The sequence below is a fragment of the Cyprinus carpio genome, unplaced genomic scaffold (assembly GCF_018340385.1).
Source record: "Cyprinus carpio isolate SPL01 unplaced genomic scaffold, ASM1834038v1 S000006786, whole genome shotgun sequence".
NCBI classification, from domain to species: domain Eukaryota; kingdom Metazoa; phylum Chordata; class Actinopteri; order Cypriniformes; family Cyprinidae; genus Cyprinus; species Cyprinus carpio.
The window spans coordinates 198,343-215,439 of NW_024879375.1; the positions used below are offsets into that span (position 1 = coordinate 198,343).

Consider the following 17,097-nt stretch of genomic DNA (forward strand, 5'->3'; position numbering starts at 1 on the left):
ATCTGACGTGGGCAGAATATGCTCACAACTCGTTACCGGTGTCGTCTACAGGTATGTCCCCATTCATGTGTAGTCTAGGTTATCAGCTCCCTCTGTTTTCTTCCCAGGGCACTGAGGCAGCTGTCCCCTCAGTTCAGGCTTTTGTTCAGCGCTGTCGCCGCACCTGGAGGAGGGACAGGGAGGCACTTATCCGAGCAAGGGGACGCTTTAAGACCGCTGCAAACCACCACCGTAGGTTGACGCCTCATTATGTTTGCGGACAACGCGTATGCTCTCCACCTAAGTTCGTTGCACCATACCATATTTCCAAGGTCATCAACCCGGTGACGGTCTGTCTTCGGTTGCCCAATTCTCTTCGTCATGTACACCCTGTCTTTCATGTGTCCAAGATTAAACCTGTCTTGTGTTCTCCCCATTCCCCTACTGTGTCTTCCCCTGTCACCCCCCCCCCTCCTGTTATGGTTGACGGTTCTCCTGGGTATAGGGTTAGGAGAATCTTAGACTCCAGACATCATGGGCGGGGGACATCAGTACCTAGTGGACTGGGAGGGGTACGGTCCGGAGGAGAGATTTTGGGTCCCAGCTCGTGACGTCCTGGACCGTTCGCTCATCAACGAGTTTCACCAACGTGGTCCTTCTTCCTCTGGTGTGCCAGGAGCCGCTCCTGGGGGAGGGGTCCTGGCAGGACTCGGGTATGATCTGTCCTTTTTTTTCTTCTCTTTTTTTACTTTTTGTTTATTTTTTCGTTTCTGCTCATTTTTCTACCCTTTTATTCGTTTTGTTTCCATTTTTTTCTCTCTCTTTGATTTTAATCAATTTTTTCATTTTTTTCTTCCGTTCAATCTAGCGCCAGTTGATCTCGCTCAGCAATCTGGGCTGCGGCTTGTCTGACGCACCTGTTCCCTCTTTCTCGTTAATCATCCTATTTATTCTGCTTGATTTCACTACTCTTTGTCAGCGTGTTCTATGATGTCTGGCATTTTGGCTTCAGTTCCGTCCTAGTCCTCTTTTCTGGTCTGAGCGATCGATGATTTGTCTGCCCAGTTGGTGTAACGTGTGCCTTGCCCTCAGAGGTTTTCGGACTGTTCTTCTGATTCTCGACCTGGCCTGTTTTTGACCCTTTTGCTGCCCACCGTTCTCAGCCCTGTCTGCACCTCGCTTGCCCCCGCGTCTGCTCGACTACTGTCCTGCCTCCCGTTTCGGATTTGTTGCCCTCTCCTGGCACTTACGGATGCTGAGCGCATTACCTGCACGCGGTGCAGTTGGAAGTTAAGACTGAGCCATTTTTTCCAGAGCTGGGTTTTTGTTTTTCTGGACATTAGGCCTTTGCCATCCTTCTGTTAATAAAGCTACCATTTTCAGCCTTATCCGCTCTTGGGTCCTTACCTGTCCTGGCAATGCCATAGCATCATTAAACTAGCATCTAACAATGTACAAAAGGTTTTTTTTTTTTTTCTAACCTATGGTTCTCTAACCATAGAGGGTGCTGTGTAATTTGCCCCCTGACTAAGCATTTAAAGAATTTAGGGGAAGCATTTAAATAATCCTGTGAATGCACTTAAAGAGTGCAGAATCGAACTGTTATAATCGAATCGAATCAAATTTAATTGTGAATTGAATCAAATTTAATTGTTCTAAATTTGCAAAAATCGTTCTTTAATCAAAACGAAAACCTGTGAATCATGAATCGAATCGCTACCTACTCAAAGATTCACAGCCCTAACTGAAAGATATTTAAAAATAAATATATCCTCACCATAAACAGTAACTGTGAATTTCATATTTGAAGTCCCAGTTTTTTTGATGACCTCCATTTTATAAAGTCCAGAGTGTTTAATTCTCATGTTGTTGATTGTGAGAAATCCAGTTTGATCCAGCTGCAGTCTGCCTGTGAACATCTCAGTGTGTCTGGGATAGGAGGTCACTTTTCCGTTGATTTGAGCAATGACTGGATCTCCAAACCTCCATAGTATCAGAATAAATTCCTGTATTTCAGTGAGATCAGGGTTAGAGTGACAGAATCTGCCTCCATCACTGACACTGGCTTCACTTCATCAGCACCAAACACACCTGGAGGATAAACAAACCATTTAACAGAGATTAAACTCATGTTACACTGCTGGTAATGAAAATAAACAAATTAAACTGAATTTAGTTGACTTATTAAGGTGTAAATAAAGCAATCAGAGAAACAACATTCTCTGTTGATCCACTGGTGCGGATCGAGCGAGCGGAGCAGAGGGCAATTTAAGTTCATTGAGTTGAGCTTCACGTCTGCACAGTGGCTCGAGGGATTGACAGCAGACCGAGAAAACACTGAGAGTGGCAAAAAATTTGGCCACGGGGCATCATATTAGCGTTAACTCTCATTCCCTACTCCTGCTGTAGAAGTTGATGTAATTGACTCCTGGAATCGACTCCGTTTACTTACAGGGTCAGCAATAAGAATAATTACAAGATTGTAATTTTAATTACAAGAATATATGCCTGTGTGTGGCCCAGTGTTTCATAAACATAAGAATTTTTACACTCTGTTCCACAACTGAAGCTCCATCTTATAAAATGACAGGAGATAGTGAGCAGATGGTGTCAAGAAACAAAAAGGATAAATACAATAGGAATTTTTGACAGTCCGCAGTCTTCTAACACCATTATATAGACTGATTTTATGATCAGGTACAGTTCAACTTTAGTGATATTAAATTGTTGCTGTATGGAAAAGAACTGTGCAAAAAATTCTTCAAAATTTAGTTTGTATTACAGGAAAGAAAACTCATAGTTAAGTATGTTTATCATTAATTAATGTTACAAATAAGCACAGAAAAATACTTTTTATTTAATTAAACAAAACTTAAATAACACAGGCCTAAAATTCTGTTTCGTTATATTCTTTTGTTAGACCCAGTCCACTAGTGGCCTCACATGCTTGTCTGTTCGAAATCTATATGAAATGTCAGAGTACCAATCAAGGGTCCATCGGTAAAAAAAAAGGTAAATTTTTATTTATTTATTTATTTTTAAGAGCATAAGGCTTTCACACTGGGCTCATTTTGCTGCTGTCAAAGTCCGGGCGTGCTTGTTCCCGGTGCCCCCAGTTGTTCTGGTTTCACACTCGATTCTGTGGAAATTACTTCATCACAAATGCGTACAAACACATGATAAAAGACACAACGCGGCTAAATAAATTGTGTTTTTTATTAATCTAGTGCTATTATGTTCAGCGGAGCAACGCATGAATACACTCCAGGCTCACTCCTGCTCGAATCCAAGGCTAATGTCTAAAATGCATGCGCAGGTTACTTTATTTCCTGAACAAGTGCGCACCCGAGTCCGTGCTGCTTTCATATTCATGCGAACCATGCCATGAGTTCGAGTGGTATTGCATGTGTAAAATATATTAAACATAAATTTACTCATGCATATGTGTCTACTACATACATCCACATTTATATGGGAGCATCAATGTACAATATATATTCAATAAAGGATCAAACAATTAATATTTATTTCTTAATTACTAAATATCTCTTTTTTTTGTGAATGTAGGCTATTTGGACAAGTTTGTATGTAGCTCCTTGTAAAGTACTTGTCCTTGTGTTGTATATGCACCTTCTGTGAACATGAATTTCCTCTCTGAGGACAAATAAATAAATAAATATCTTATATATTTGTATTCATCAGTATAGCCATTGACAATGCATATATTGCTGTATATTGAAAAATATAAGTACTAGTTTCCAATACATGTAAATGTAATATGTAATATATCACATTATATATGTTATTCAAATATATTCTTGTTTCGTACGGGTCTGACCTCAGCCTAACCCGCTAGAGTGAAAGTGTCCGGTGGCCGACAGATAGTCTACGACAAAATTATCAGCCCCTGCCAGGCTGGTGGTGTGTTAATTTCCCACCCTGCCTGGGGGAACTGAAGTCCATTATCTCATCTTTATTTTTTAGTTTTGCTTCAGAATAACACATTCAAATAGAATAAACTGCTTTACCTGGTTTCAGTTAATTTATACATAACATAGCCTACATGTACCTGCACCTTCATAAAAGGATTCAAATGAGCGTCTAACGATCCAGATCCATGCATGAATGCGATCACTGTTAATAATGATTACTGAACTTAAGGAATCAAAGAACATCATCCATTGAGCACTGTTTCCAGTGTCGAAGTGAAACCGACAAAAATAAATAAACAGAAATCGCGCACTTACCGCACATTAGTAGTAAAACCTCAAACAATTTCAAAGTGCTCTTCATATTGCTATAGATTCCAGAAAAATCTGATTTCGATGGTTGTTAGTTTCTACACCTCACTTAGTTTCTGGACCAATCGATGGATAGATTGTTTAGTTAAGATATGATTTAAATAAGAAGTGGTTATTTTTTTATTTATTTTTTGATTCAAGGCACGCGCACAATCTCCAGTGAAGTCTGTATCTGGGCGTGTATTGGCTTCACAGAGTCAAGAGAAGAGTCGCTTTCTGTCCAAAGAGCGATTCGCTTAATTTGCGTGTCGGAATCTTCGCACCATAAAATCTGATCCAGTTATATTTTCAACACAATCATGCAGTCAATATCAATTGGACTATTTCGAGAAAACAAAATACTATGCAACTTTGACACATTATCCTATATTCATACTGGCATTTATTGCCAGGCTATATGGGTGAATTAATTTATTATAGAAAGAAAATCAACACTGATATACACGCACTTGTAATTTCTATCGCTAGCCCTAACCCACCCCTAAACATAACTCTCACAGGAAACTGCAGGCAATTTTTGAATTTTGAAAAACACAGTTTAGTATGTTTTTAAGCCATTTGGTTTAGGACTCAAAAAGCTTTTTTTTGTTTTTTTACTAGCCACCAGATGTCGCGCTGTTTTCACGAAGCTTTGACTCTTTTCCCGGAACGGTCAGGGGATTTTTGAATCACCAAATGAAAAGCTTTTCAGCAAGACAACCACAGGTAATACAACAATCATTTAGATTTTTTCTGAGGATTCAGCTTTTATGTGAACAAAACCAGATGAGCGTTTAACCAAACTCGTGTTAAAACACAAACACTGAAGCAGTCTTGAAGTTCATGGGGATAATTATCAAGAGATAATCAGATGCTTTAGTGAAAATTAATAAAACAACACATTCATACATCAGCATGAATACAAAGGCACTATAAATTCGGGTTGAATATACAATCTGACATCCAGATCTGATTAATTTAATTATTTAAATTAAACTGGATAACACATTTAATTTATTATGTAAAAAAAGTAAATAATATATAATATAATAATAATTATAATATATAATTGCTGTTGTAGCTGCTGATGATGTCAGAGTGATTGACACTGGTGGGCGGGGGTCTTATGTTATTAAGGTGAACTCCTCCCCTCCTCCTTATTCACTGCATCCACATTCTCTCCATTCATCAGTAGCTTCACTACAGTTGCTGATTTATTCACTCACTCTCTGTGGATTCTGAAAGAAAATGCAGAGACAATGAGAGAAAATAAAAAGCGACCAGATCTAGAGGTCAATCTAATGCCAACAACTTACTATCAAACTACCATTAGAAATAAAATGTGTGAAATAATTTCAATTCCATATTTTCAGTATAGCACATTTGCTGAAAAGGTCACAATAAGCATAGAAATATATAATAGACATCTCCCTCTCTTCTCTGCTCTAGTCTTTTCATATTCCTTTGCTCTCTGGTTGTTTATTGAATGAATGAATGAATGAATGATGCACTTATATAGCGCTTTTATTGTGTATTGCTGTACACCCAAAGTGCTTTACATTTATACGGGGGTCTCTCCTCAATCATCATCAGCTCACTGCTGTCTCTACTCTCTTCTTGATTTCTACGCTTTATATTCTTTCCCTTCTTTGTCACTGTGATTTGCATTACTCACGTCACTCAAGTTTGAGCTGAATTAACTGCAGAAACAGAACAACAGAATGCAGGAGGAAGAACTGTGATCGTTATTACATTCAAAGACTTGAGATACTCACCTCCGACATAAATGAAGAATTTACTGCACAAGGTACATCCTGAGCTGAGGATCAGTAGTTTATAGAGTCCAGCGTGATCAGCTGTGATGTTTTTGATGGTCAGCGATCCATTCGCCTCGTCCAGCTCCAGTCTGTCTCTGAATCTCCCATCAGGACCATCATATGTCTTCATCTCTCTGTTCTCTCCTTTGATTTCAGCTATGAGCTTGTCTTCATCTCCAAACAGCCACTGTATCTCATCACCGTTCTGTATTTCAGTTTTAGTCTCTAGAGTGACAGAATCATTCTCCTCCTTTATCAGTGTCTTCCTACATGTCACAGCAGCACACAGAAAGAGGAGAAAAAAGAAAGAATAGAAATGAGGAGCATTGATAAGTGAGTAAAGCTTCATTAAAGGTGTGTGCGTGTGTTACCTATATGAGAGCAAGCATTGGTAAGAATTAACTACACATTAAATATGTGATTTTAAATAATGTAATATGGTTATTGACAATGTATATCAGTATTTTTTTCAGTTATTTACTTTAAAAATGGTTAGCTCACCAAGATATCATTATTATTATTATATTATTATTACTTTAAGAAGTACATTCCACTGTATAATAATGAACATATTTCTGTTATAATTTCTTTATTTTGGGGTTGTTGTGATGTGAAGACGTTTGAGTTTCAGGGTGTACTGTATATGATACTATGAGAGTTTATGCTCATGATGTGAACTCTTATAGCACTTCTGGAGATGAAGTTCTTGTTCATATAGCAGTGCTGGATACAATTAACATCAGACATCCTACAAAAATGTGTCAAGTTACAACAATTCTGTCACGTTCTATATTTAAGGAAAACATAGAAGAGAGAAGGAACACAATATACAAGAACTGAACCTGTATCTCTTGTGTTTTGACGTGCTGGAAACGTGATACATGACAATCTATTTGTATTTTTTATTATTTATTATTACTTTTTAAAGAATAAAGTTTAATCTAACAAGAGACAGCACACTGAAGACTTATAGGCCTATAGGGCCTGCGAGCTGAACTAACCACAGAAACAGAATGAAGAACTGTGATCATTATTACACAGAAAGTCTGGAGATACTCACCTCTGATATAAACAATAAATTTCTTCTTGCATTTATTGTTGATCAGTAACTTATAGGGTCCAGTATGTTCAATTCTGGGGTTTGTGATGGTCAGAGATCCAGTCTCCATGTCCAGCTTCAGTCTGTCTCTGAATACCCCCATGAAGAACATCCTCATATGAAGTGATATCTACAGTCCCTCCTTTGATTTGAGTTATGAGATCATCTTCATTTCCACATTGCCACTCTATCAGATCACTTGTCTGTATTTTAGTAACACCAGTGTTTAGTTTGACTTCTTCTCCCTCCACCCCTGAAACTATCTCCGCTTCATGACACAGGAGCACACAGAAACAGAAATGAGGAGATTATGAGTGAGTGATCAGATAAACATGACAGAAACACTGAGAAGACGCTGTTGTGATTCTTCACATGTGCTTCCAATAATCAGTTTGTCATCTCTTTTCTTTAATAGCAATTTACAATAATGTTAACATAGGAAAACACATAAATGTATGCAAGGAGAAAATCTGTCTAAAAACCATTACACATATCATACCTACTACTAAATAAAACAGTCCTTATTTTAAAATCTTCAAACAGCTCTGTTTCATACAATGATATTGTCATGACCATCTCAAAGATCTAAAAATGTGTGTGTAAGAAGCCAGATGTGGAGTATATATTTTTTACATGTGTTTTGTGCTATATGTGTTTTGTGATTTTTTTAAAGCTTTATGTGCAATTTAAGTGGTTATTTGCTTAAAATATTCCACTTAGCTACAGATTTTAAATCCATTCTTTCACACAGTAGAGCTATTTTTTCTGTCACTTTATCAGCTGTAATACTTACGCATTTCTGCGATCGTTTGGCGATGGTAAATCAAACCAGTAGCTGCTGCAGCCACCAGGAGAACAACAACAACAATCCCTGCAACAACAATCCCTGCTACAGCAGCTGGAGACAGACCTGGTTCTGTAATGTTAAAAAGAGACAGTCATTAGTGTGAATGTGTGTCTGATATATAACTAACACTAGAAACATCAGCACTGTATAACCTGTTAGGTATAATGTTTATGATACTTATAGTATAAGCAATGAAAACAGAGATGAAGCTTAAATTTAAATTATCTATTGCTGGACAGCAGTTGTTATTATTACAGTTCTATGTTTACAGGTGTAAGTAATTTTATAAAATTCACATTAAATTGTTTAAAATAATAAAGGTCCGAAGAAGAAGTTACTGTATGACGTCACTGTACACTGAAGTTTCTTAATTTAAAGGAAGGTTTGATTCCTCTAAATGTCGCAGCATCTGGAATTTTTCACAGACAACTGATAAACAATCAATACTTCAATTACTTACTTCAACTGAGTTACTCACCACTGACAGTAACAATGTATTTCTGGTATAAGGTCTGTTTGTTGCTGCTGATTTTCACTGTATAGTGTCCAGAGTCTGTGGTTCTGGTGTTTGTTATGGTCAGAGATCCAGTCTGATGATTCAGTTTAAGTCTGTCTCTTAATCTCTCATCAGTTTCATCATATAATGGTGGGATTTTGGTCTCTATATCATGTTTAGCTATGAGTTTTCCCTTATCTCCAAACCTCCACACTATCAGCTCATCTCCGGTTAGTTGAGGAACATCAGTCTGAAGAATGAACAGGATCTCCCTCCTTCACTGACATGAGCTTCATGTCAGTAACACCAGCATCAACAGCAGATGGTGACTCTGCAAAAATCACATTAAGTTACACGATTAGTTCATCTTCTGGTTACAACATAAGGTTAATGTAGAGATATGCAGATTAATAAAAGTAATTGCAACTGTGATATTGTCATGATAAAATTCTGTAAGACTGCTGAACACATTACAAATAATATTTTCTGGTTTACTTTGAATATCAGTTTAATTGTAGCAAGCCATTCAGACCATCACTGACTACAAGCCCCTGGCTGTCATGAATTCTGTCCATAGACTTCCATCCGACTGCCACAAGAGGTCGCCTCTTCATCATATTGACTCTCACACCACACAGACTGTTACATGTCACTCCGGACTACAGTTCCCATCATCCATTGCACTGATTACACACAGCTGAATCCAATCAGACACGCTTTATAAGTCCTGGACTTCCTCATTCAGATTACCTAGTATTGTTCTGCATTTATCACTCTCCTAGTGTTAGCTGCTTTACCGAGCCATTCCATGTTTCTGTTTAGTCTCTAGTATTGTTCTGCGTTTATCACTCATAAGCTGCTTTACGGAGCCTAAATTCTAGTTCTAGTTTAGTCTAATCATTTCATGTTATCTTGTTTCCTGTTTCCTTATTCCTGCCTGTGTATCTTGGATTAACCCTTGTCTCACCACTTGGATTCTATTTGTACCTCGTCTGGACTATTGCTCATGTTTCTGGATTACCCCTCTTGTCAAGCCCTCTGGATTCTGTTCACCGATCAATGACCTATGCCAGCCCTAGGAATACTCTTTGTCTTGTCTTATTTTAAAATGTCTTTAATGCTGGTGTTATTGCTGTTAGCTTTTTGAAATGGTCTGAGGTGCTAACGTCTCTCCAGGCACGGAGAAACTCCGCCTTTGTTCATAACCACTCCTCTAGCCCCAGCTGGGCCGCTTTGGCCCAAGAAATGTCTTTAGCCAAAAAAACCCGGGCCGTTGGCCCCGATGAAAGCACCGATGAGGCATTATCAAGCCCCGGAAGTGACAGTGGAAATGTGACTGGCCCTGGCACACACTAGCACGCCCGCTTTTAACGCGGCTACAGAGGATCTCACCTGGACCACCCAACACCATGTCACTTTCCAAGAAGGCACACGAGCACCTACACTTTCTCCGCTGGCTGGAAAGAGCAAGTCTCCCTCCACCCATCCTCACCTAATTCTACAGGGGAACCATGAGAGGGTGCTGACCAGCTGCATCACTGTCTGGTATGGGAACTGTCGTGCAGCAGACCGCAAGACCTCCAGGGAACAGTGAACACAGCTGCAAAGATCATCAGTGCCCCTCTCCCCTCCATCCTGGACATTTTCCTTACAAGATGCTCCAGCAAAGCCAACAGTATCGTGAAGGACCCCACTCATCCCTCCCACAGTCTCTACCAAGTCCTACCAACAGAAAGACAGATGTACCGGAGCATCAGAGCCCGCTCCGCCAGACTGCTCAACAGCTTTTTCTCCCAGGCTGTGAGAGCCCTGAAATCAAATCACCCTGCCCTTCTCTGAAACCCCACACAACCCCCACCCCCTCTGAAACATGGACCATCTCACCTGCCTCCACCCCCAAACACCCTCCAAACCTTACCCCATCACAGGAAAAACTGTCTGAAACACTTTTTTTTTTTTTTTTTGTGCAATTCGAAGAGTGCCACACACAGGTGAGTGGGCCTGTACAAACCAGCTGTAGTAACACACTCTCCTCTATGTGCACTACACACTTTTCACCACATAATCCCACAAAAGACTCAGTAATATGTGTATGCTTACATGCTCATGCACTACAAATCATCTTTCACTGTTCCCCAGCCAGCTGCTTGACTTATGGTGTTTCTCTTTGCACATGTACAGTATTCATGTGAAGCATGTGTTTTTTTGTTTTTTTTTTAAAGTTAGTGTAGGTAAACATTTATTTATTTATATATATATATATATATATATAGTCAAAATCTGTCAGTAGGTTAGCTGTGTATAGGTTTATACTGTTTTACTTTATTGTTGTATGTCTGTATTTATGTAGCACCGGGGTCCTGTGAGGCATGACATTTCGTTCCACTGTATGTCCACACATGTAGCGGAATGAACAATAAAGCTTTACTTGACTTGAAAAATAAACTTCTAATTATTTCAAAAACTGGTAAATATAAATATATATATATATAAATATATAAAAATAAATATATCCTCACCATAGACAGTAACTGTGAATTTTATATTTGAAATCCCAGCTCTTTGGATGACCTGTATTTTATAAAGCCCCAGAGTGTTTAATTCTCATGTTGTTGATTGTGAGAAATCCAGTTTGATCCAGCTGCAGTCTGCCTCTGAATATCTCAGTGTGACTGGGATAGAAGGTCACTTTTCTATTGATTTGAGCAATGATTGGATCTCCAAACATCCATTTTATCTGAATAACTTCCTGTATTTGAGTGAGATCAGGGTTCAGAGTGACAGAATCTCCCTCCATCACTGACACTGACTTCACTTCATCTTCATCAGCAGCAAACACACCTGCAGAACAAACAGAAACAGTTGCAAAGGTTTTTTACTCATGTTACACTGCTGGTAATTTAAATAAACAAATTAAACTGAATTTAGTCTGCTTTTTGAAACAAAATTCGACTTATTAAGGTGTAAATAAAGAAAGCAGAGAAACAACATCCTCTGTTGGTCCACTGGCGCGGATCGAGCGAGCGGAGCAGAGGGCAATTCAGTTCAATTTCAGCTTCACATCTGCACAGTGGATCGAGGGTATTGACAGCAGACCGAGAAAACACTGAGAGTGGCAAAAAATTTGGGCACAATGCATTTTGTTAGAATTTAATCTTATTAGCTTTTACTGTTGTTGAATTTTCATGCTGTAGAATTTTGTGGTATTGTCTGTTTGATTAGAGTGTGTTTAATTAGAATAATTACAAGATTGTAATCTTAATTACATGAATTTATGCCCCCTGTGTGGCCCAGTGTTTCATAAACATAAGAATTTTTACACTCTGTTCCACAACTGAAGCTCCATCTTATAAAATGACAGGAGATAGTGAGCAGATGGTGTCAAGAACCAAAAAGGATAAATACAAAGGAACCAAAGACAGTCCGCAGTTGTCACAATACTGTGCCGGAACGAACACAGAGTCAATAATAATCGAGACAGTCTTTATTAATCCAGCACAGGGGTATATCCAACATGGACCATAGGAGGAAGACACACTTACTGACTGTAGACCCGACAAACACAGACTGAAACGACATGGGTATTAAAGGGACTAAGGAGACACATCTGGGAACTAATCAAACACACCTGGGAACTAATAATCAAGGAGGGGGAGAAACTGGGTCACACAGAACATGGGGAATGGAACACATGCAGGGAAAATACAACATAATGAGTCCAGGGGTGTGACAGCAGCCTGACACCATTATATAGACTGATTTTATGATCTGGTACAGTTAAACTTTAGTGATATTAAATTGTTGCTTTAATTTAGTGCCATTATTTTCAGCGGAGCAAACAACACTTGGGTTTAACTTAATTGTATGTGTGTCACATATTCTGCCGCCTGTAAACAGACTATTTGAGGAGATGACTGATTGCCATTCATTTGTCGCTCTGATTGCACTCACAACGCATGAATACATTGCAGGCTCATGTGTGTCACATATTCTGCCGCCTGTAAACAGACTATATCTCTTACATGTGTTTTTATTAAAAGTAAAATAGGCCTACATTATAGGCTAATTTTCTAAAATGCATGCACAGGTTACTTATTCCTGAACAATTGTGCACACCCGAGTCCGTGTTGCTTTCATATTCATCAACATGTTTACTCATTCTGTGACCACACCCAATAAAACTGAATATATGTTTATACTGTATATTAATACTAGGCATCTTAAAGATAATGTGTACCAAATATACAGGTCCTTCTCAAAAAATTAGCATATTGTGAAAAAGTTCATTATTTTCCATAATGTAATGATAAAAATAAAATTTCATATATTTTAGAATCATTGCACACCAACTGAAATATTTCAGGTCTTTTATTGTTTTAATACTGATGATTTTGGCATACAGCTCATGAAAACCCAAAATTCCTGTCTCAAAAAATTAGCGTATTTCATCCGACCAATAAAAGAAAAGTGGTTTTTTAATACAAAAAAAGTCAACCTTCAAATAATTATGTTCAGTTATGCACTCAATACTTGGTCGGGAATCCTTTTGCAGAAATGACTGCTTCAATGTGGCGTGGCATGGAGGCAATCAGCCTGTGGCACTGCTGAGGTGTTATGGAGGCCCAGGATGCTTCGATAGCGGCCTTAAGCTCATCCAGAGTGTTGGGTCTTGCGTCTCTCAACTTTCTCTTCACAATATCCCACAGATTCTCTATGGGTTCAGGTCAGGAGAGTTGGCAGGCCAATTGAGCACAGTAATACCATGGTCAGTAAACCATTTACCAGTGGTTTTGGCACTGTGAGCAGGTGCCAGGTCGTGCTGAAAAACGAAATCTTCATCTCCATAAAAAGCCTTTCAGCAGATGGAAGCATGAAGTGCTCCAAAATCTCCTGATAGCTAGCTGCATTGACCCTGCCCTTGATAAAACACAGTGGACAAACACCAGCAGCTGACATGGCACCCCAGACCATCACTGACTGTGGGTACTTGACACTGGACTTCAGGCATTTTGGCATTTCCTTCTCCCCAGGTCTTCCTCCAGACTCTGGCACCTTGATTTCCGAATGACATGCAAAATTTGCTTTCATCCAAAAAAAAAAAGTACTTTGGACCACTGAGCAACAGTCCAGTGCTGCTTCTCTGTAGCCCAGGTCAGGCGCTTCTTCTGCCGCTGTTTCTGGTTCAAAAGCACACGCCTGTGCACGGTGGCTCTGGATGTTTCTACGCCAGACTCAGTCCACTGCTTCCGCAGGTCCCCCAAGGTCTGGAATCGGTCCTTCTCCACAATCTTCCTCAGGGTCCGGTCACCTCTTCTCGTTGTGCAGCGTTTTTTGCCACACTTTTTCCTTCCCACAGACTTCCCACTGAGGTGCCTTGATACAGCACTCTGGGAACAGCCTATTCGTTCAGAAATTTCTTTCTGTGTCTTACCCTCTCGCTTGAGGGTGTCAATGATGGCCTCCTGGACAGCAGTCAGGTCGGCAGTCTTACCCCATGATTGCGGTTTTGAGTAATGAACCAGGCTGGGAGTTTTTAAAAGCCTCAGGAATCTTTTGCAGGTATTTAGAGTTAATTAGTTGATTCAGATGATTAGGTTAATAGCTTGTTTAGAGAACCCTTTCATGATATGCTAATTTTTTGAGATAGGAATTTTGGGTTTTCATGAGCTGTATGCCAAAATCATCAGTATTAAAACAATAAAAGACCTGAAATATTTCAGTTGGTGTGCAATGATTCTAAAATATATGAAAGTTTAATTTTTATCATTACATTATGGAAAATATAATGAACTTTTTCACAATATGCTAATTTTTGAGAAGGACCTGTATTTGTCACAACTTTATGTTAACATACTTTACTAGCCTTTTTGTTTTGGAGCTTTGATGCAGCCATCATCTTCTCAAGGTGCAAACAGGACATAAAATGCTCTTGTCATGTGAAACTACACATATGTAATTGAGACCCTTTATTTTTTTCCATATTTGCAGGAAGTGCACCAAAACATCTGTCAGTAAGGTTTTTAGAGCTTTATAAATTAAAACTTTTTTTTACAGTCACTATTGTGACTAGTGGGATTAAATGGGTTAATTTCAAAGATTTTTACTCTCCTTAGCTGGTAACTCATTCAGTGAACGTGTGTATATATGTGTATACATAGCCTACATTCACATTTATATGGGAGCATCTATGTACAAAATATACTCAATAAAGGATCAAACAATTAATATGTATTTCTTAAATTACTATATATATATATATATATGTATATATATATATATATATATTTCTTTTTTTATTTATATGTATATATATATATATTGTATAAATTAACTGAAACCAGGTAAAGCAGTTAATGCTTTTTGAATGTGTTATTCTGAAGCAAAACTAAAAATGAAGATGAGATTATGGACTTCAGTTTCCCCAGGCAGGGTGGGAAATTACACACACCACCAGCCTGGCAGGGGGCTGATAATCTTGTCGTAGACTATCTGTCGGCCACCGGACACCGGACACTTTCACTCTAGCGGGTTCGACTGACGTCAGACCCCTTACGAAACACAAAATATATGGGAATATACTGCAACATATGCGATATATTACAAAATACATTTACATATACTGGAAACTAGTGCTTATATTTTTTCAATATACATCAATATATGCATTGGCAATGACTATAGCCTATTGATGCATACGAATATATAATATTTCTTTTTTATTTTTTTATTTATTTATTTATTTATTTATTTTTGTCCTCAGAGATTAATTTTCACAGAAGGTGCGTCTACAACACAAGGACAAGTAGCCTACCTTGGAAGTAGGCTACATACAAACTTGTCACAATCATAACATACATTTACCTGCACCTTCAAATAAGGATTAAAATGAGTGTCTAACTAACACGTGGTGATCCAAATCCATGGATGAATGCGATCACTGTTAATAAGGTAGCCTAATGATTAATGAACTCAAGGAATGAAAGAACATCATGCATTGAGCACTGCACTGTTTCCAGTGTCAAAGTGAAACCGAAGAAGTTAAATAATAAACAGAAATCGCGCACTTACCGCACATTAGTAGTAAATTTTAAGTGATGTTTATATTGCTATTGATTTTGGTATAGTTTGATTTCGATGGTTATTATTAGGCTACTCGTTGTTAGTTTCTACACCTCACCCAATCGATAGACAGCAACGATCGTTAACAAAAGCTCTAAATACCCACAGAAGTAGTTATTTTTTAATGACACTGAAGCTTCGAGGCACGCGCACAATCTCCAGTGAAGTCTGTATCTGGGCGTGTATTGGCTTCACAGAGTCAAGAGAAGAGTCGCTTTCTGTCCAAAGAGCGATTCGCTTAATTTGCGTGTCGGAATCTTCGAACCATAAATCTGATCCAGTTATATTTTCAACACAATCATGCATTAAATATGAATTAGCCTATTTCAAGAAAACAAAATACTATGCAACTCTGACACATTATCATATTACTTCATATTCATAATGACATTTACTGCCAGATATATGGGTGAATTAATTTATTATAGAAGAAAATCAACACAGATACACAAGCACTTGTACCCTGTGGTTTACTAGGACTCTCAATTTTTGAATTTCGAAAAATACAGTTTCGTATTTTTTTAAGCCATTTGGTTTATGAGGATCTCGTAGCTTTTTTTTTTTTTTAACTAGTCACCAGTATGGCGCGCTGTTTTCTACGAGGCTTTGACTCTTTTCCCGGAACGGTCAGGGGGGGATTTTTGAATCACCAAATGAAAAGCTTTTCAGCAAGACCAACCACAGGTAATACAACAATCATTTTAGATTTTTCTGAGGATTCAGCTTGTATGGTGAACAAAACCAGATGAGCGTTTAACCAAAACCAAACTCGTGTTAAAACACAACACTGAAGCAGTCTTGAAGTTCATGAGAATTATCATGAGATCACTGAAGGAAAAAGAAAAAAAGAACAGAATAAAACAACAGACGTATAAATCTAAATATCGTTTATCTATAAAATGACAAAAGTGCCATCTGTCATACTAATACCATAATAATAGGGTTAACAACAGTGAAAGAGTATTAATTTCTCAACAGTGGATCAGAAAACTGTATCATAGACAAACATCATCTGATTTCAATTTACTTTAGCTCAGTTTTTCCACAATACATGTGCCTTATAAACAGGGCGTTGCAAAAGATCCCGGGCCCTATGCATAGGCAGTCCTGATGGGCCCCCATGATTGGGGTCCCCCCCAATGAAAATATCCAGGGTAAAATAAAATATATTCCAGACTTTTCAAGGGCCCTCTCTTCTCCTTTGGGGCCTTGGTAATCTTAGTACTGGTTTTACCCCCAGTCTGACGCCCCTGCTTATAAACGCACTGTAAAAGCAACCAAAACATAAGACGAGAGCCCAATTATAGGAAGCATTTTCAATAAAACATCAACACTATAGCTAATCCTCTGTTAATTCTCAATAAGTAAAATTTTTTAGATGAATCCCAGACAGCAAGCAGTTTCGGCCCAGACCCGGCCCACATCTGGCCCGCATGGATTTCACACGGGCCAGATGTGGC

General features: G+C 38.5%; 2 long non-coding RNA genes across 2 annotated transcripts; both read right to left on the reverse strand.

Annotated features, from left to right (window-relative positions):
• Window positions 1–2,039: 2,039 nt before the first annotated feature.
• Window positions 2,040–15,852, reverse strand: LOC122144856. The gene is made up of 3 exons (XR_006159876.1): window positions 15,691–15,852; window positions 4,227–4,324; window positions 2,040–2,070 (listed from the first exon to the last, which is right to left on the reverse strand). It is a non-coding gene; the product is annotated as an uncharacterized LOC122144856 (long non-coding RNA).
• LOC109070325 lies at window positions 7,898–15,603 on the reverse strand. Its single transcript, XR_006159873.1, has 4 exons — window positions 15,587–15,603; window positions 11,038–11,359; window positions 8,501–8,849; window positions 7,898–8,091 (listed from the first exon to the last, which is right to left on the reverse strand). It is a non-coding gene; the product is annotated as an uncharacterized LOC109070325 (long non-coding RNA).
• Window positions 15,853–17,097: the final 1,245 nt, after the last annotated feature.